Source organism: Crocodylus porosus, unplaced genomic scaffold (assembly GCF_001723895.1).
Source record: "Crocodylus porosus isolate Cpor-Errol unplaced genomic scaffold, CroPor_comp1, whole genome shotgun sequence".
Classification (NCBI taxonomy): domain Eukaryota; kingdom Metazoa; phylum Chordata; order Crocodylia; family Crocodylidae; genus Crocodylus; species Crocodylus porosus.
The window spans coordinates 2,584,793-2,588,822 of NW_017728943.1; the positions used below are offsets into that span (position 1 = coordinate 2,584,793).

General features: G+C 43.7%; 1 protein-coding gene across 1 annotated transcript in view; it reads right to left on the reverse strand.

The window, feature by feature from the left end:
* Nucleotides 1-3,363, reverse strand: part of LOC109318947 (solute carrier family 25 member 39-like) — a 25,897-nt gene extending 22,534 nt beyond the window's left edge. The window contains exon 1 of the mRNA XM_019548444.1: nt 3,281-3,363. The gene's annotated coding sequence lies outside the window, so the exon portion shown is untranslated. The remainder of the gene's footprint in view (nt 1-3,280) is intronic.
* Between the last annotated feature and the right edge of the window lie 667 nt (nt 3,364-4,030).

The window sequence follows — 4,030 nt, forward strand, 5'->3', positions numbered from 1 at the left end:
GTGCCCTCCTGGGTTGCATGCAGCAGTGGGAGCCAGCCCCTTTCCCTCCCCATGCTCCATGAATGAGCTGTGGCTCCTTCCCCACCCCTGCTGGGCAGCACATGCCCCTGCTCCAACCCTACTTCCTCCTCCCTCACCACGTGGGGGTGTTGATCTGCCTCTCCAAGCCTCTTCCCTCCACTTCCACCACAACAGACTTACCAGCTGCTTGGAGCTCTCCATGCTGCTGGGCTGTGCTCATTGCTGCCTACATGCTGTGCTGCAGCTGTGCGCATGCACAGGCATTTTGCGGCCAAATTATCTGCCACATCAGGCCAATTTCTGATAGTCAGTTTTCTTTATGTCAGTGCCAATTCAATATTGGACCAATGTATCAGTTCACCTCTAGTCAGGGTAGTTTCCCTCTGAAGTCAGATAGAAAGAGAAATAAATGGAAAAAACCCATAGAGTTAGCTTTGAACAGGAGATTCACTAGGTTTGCACTCCAGGGCTCCCCAAATGCAAACTTAACACACAATCTGTAGCCAGTAGGAAATTTTCAATAAAACACCCCAAATTGGAGATGGTGTGCTATTCAGAAGATCCAGCATCAGGTTTAAGCCATGTCACTCTGAGCACGTTTATACAAGATGTTTACTGAGCAGTAGACTACTTAACTGTACAGTAAATGTCACTTGAATTGATGTGATATCTTTTATTAGACCAACTGAGTCTAATAAAAGATACCACATCTACTCAAAGAATCTTGCCTGCCTATGTCCTTAGACCAACACAGATAAAACCAAAACCCAGTAAATGTCTCAGCATCTATGCTAATTACATGAAGCTAAGAAACTCTACAGAAGAATATTACTTGTATATTTACAACTACTACCCTACTATGGAGTTTTTTCGTGTGCAGCAGTGCACATATAGACACTAACCCAGCTGTCTGGGGCAGGAGGGTTCTTCAGTGCAGGGCCTGCCTGCCAGCTAGTCCCATGCTGAAGCACCCTTGTGCCCCAGCCAACCCCTCTGCAGCACACTGAGCTGGGTCAGAGCAGCCCTCCCCCTGGAGCCCTCTGCCAGCTGGGGCTGCTCTAACCCAGCTCAATGTGCTGCGATCCGGGCGCATGCATAAACCATGCACCCAGGAGCTTTCCAGGAACAATCAGCTATGGAGCAATAAGCTCCTCAGTTTATTGCTGTGCACTAACAGCACATGTAGATACACCCTCTTTGAAGGATGCTAACCCCTCTGTCAAAACCACTTTGATTCCAGGACATCCAATCTCCCTTAAGCGTCAGTTACAGGAAAAAAGTAGGGCAGGGTGGCACCTTGGAGACTAACTTATTCAGAGAGGCATCTTCTTATTTTCACTGTCTAGTCTCCATTCCCATTAGAATTAGATGTTATTTTCTTTCAGTGCACGATGTTGGCACATAGGTATTCTCTTTGATTCATACCTGTTCTCTTGCAATGTTTTTCCCCAAAATACTTCACATAGAACATAAAATAACAATGTGGCAAGGTTTAGCAACTTGCGCACTGTGGCTGTGGTAACTCTCAGACTATATAGAGCAACTTCTCTTTCAACTAGTAAGATACATTAGTCTCCAAAGTGTCTTCATTGGTATACCTTTGCTCAAGTAAAGGACACATCTGGCTCTGAGTACCTCTGTTGGCAGATGGCTAACCATCAGACGTGCACATCTTTAAAGCGGTGGCAAGAAATGGAGTGAATACTCAGAGTTGCATTACTGAGCAATGGCAGCAGATGGTGCCTAAAACCATTCTAAGATAAAAATGTATATACTGAAGCATTTTGATGCTGCATTACAAAACGTGGTTCTCAGAATGACTGGGTTATGTGATTGCTTGGTTTAGAATTTTTTAGAGGGAAGCTGAACACCTGTTGTGGAATTGTGCTTACTTAGAAATTACACCAAGGAAATACCTGAGTCCCTGTAACAGATTTCTGTGAGAGAAAACCAACCTGGAAGAGTCTGAAAATCTGTTACTTGTTGGGAAAGGGGCAGCAGTATTCAGCCAGAGGATCCTTTCAGTGGCACGAGAAGTACGTGTTACAAGGTAAGCATGAGCAGCATGGAGTCCTTTGTTGTGCATCTTGTTCAGTATGTGGTTCTGGCATATTTGAATTCTGGAGAGTGAAGGCCTCAGTCTAACCTCAACAAATCCAGACTTTTTCCACACTGCCCTGTGAATGGGTTTCAGCTCTGGAAGGGGTCACCTCTCTTGTGATGACAAGGATTGGAAGACTTTTGTCTCTCTATAGAGGTTGTTAATAAAAGAGACAAGTAAAATCAGCTGTGATGAACAGCCTTCCACTCCCAAAAATCAGCACTGGGAATTCAACTGAGCTGCACAAACTCACTCCATACAGGCCACTGAACAGCATTGAGCATAGATGTTGGATACTGTCAACTTGGGTGAATGGACTCAAGGGGATTTTGTATACAAACCCAATTCATAATGTATGCCTTTCATCCCTCTGTAGTACTGTGTCTTAAAGTTTCAATTTTTTTCAGGCTTAGATGAACTAACTCTTACAATTGGGGAGATATTATCCTCAGTTAGGGTTGCCAACCCTCCAGGATTGCCCTGGAGTCTCCAGAAATTAGATATAAATCTCCAGGAGATTGCTGAGAGTCACCTGGGAGATAAATGATAGGACATTCATTAAAATAAATATTAAATTTTGAATCCAATTTTACAGTAGTCCAGTGAGTTTTTAAATGTAATACTATTGTGCGTTTGCTTTCCTGTTGTAAAGTCTGTGCACAGTAATCTGTAACTGATATACACAGGCATGTGGGCACATTCATGTTGTGTGTTGCAGGCACGTTTGTGTTCTGGAAACCTCCCAGAATAGATTCAAACAGAGTTGCCAACCCTGTCCCCCAGTGCATGCATCAGGAATCTGAAGCAGAGAGAGTCTGACAGGTTTGCCGAAGGTCACACAATGAGTTAAGAGCAGATCCTGGGATCTTGTAACTCTCAAACCTGAAATCTAAGCAATTGACACAGCTTCCTCTACACATGCGAGCATTGCATACTCCGGGATGCACTAGGCCATGCACGACTGGTAAATACAACATTCAGTTTAAAAAAAGATGAGGGTCTCATTGAGACTTATAATTTCTGTTTCCAAATCACAGGCTCCTTATAGGCTCTATAGTGCTCTTTCCATATTACTCTTAGCAACATTTTACCTTTAAAAAAAAAGTGATTTTTTTTTTGCAAGCTCAGTAAATGTATAAGACAGGGTGAGGGCATTACCTGGCCTCAGGTGCATGATTGGTTAACAGCAGTTCTGCTCCTTCTCCTTGCAGAGGTGCTCAAAAGTGGAGAACAAAGCTGGCACGTCTCCTACTAAACAAGAGTCCTTGAGAAAAAGACCTTGCTGTGACTATTTTCTGCTGAATCATTCTGCTTGCTCACAGCCTATAGTCTTGAACACAGACCAGATCATTTTCCTCCTGATTACACATTTACAATCACGTTAATTTTGGCACTGTTTGTATATGGGTTTTGTGTTCTCTTTGCCTTTCTGTGAATGAAATGCAGATTGATTTTATTGCTTAGCGAAATGTGTGCCTGCAGTACACATGCACATGCTTAATTTCAACTTAGTGTAAATTAAACCAGCTAAATTTGAACACCCTTTTTCAGAGCCTTGTGCTTTAAGCTTCAGAGCCAGCACTGGGTATATCTGGGATGGTGTGAAGCCTAGCCTTCAGAGAAGGCCTGAGCAACACCACGGTCATTTCTCAGCTCTGTTAGTGCTGAGGTTGTACAACAGGGGGAGGTTGTGAAAATTGCAATGAGGATATGGGGCTAGACTCTTGAAAGTGTTCGTTCTTACTGGGTCCCTTATGGTCTGGTTTCAAAGCATCATGAACTGAGCTGTTATGAAAATCTGGCTCATACAGCCTGCATGTGCTTTATTGGTTATGTCCTTTTAAATAATTTGGGTGGACTCTGCCTCTGGGGTCCTGTGCTAAGGAAAGGCCTATTTTAGGTAGCCTC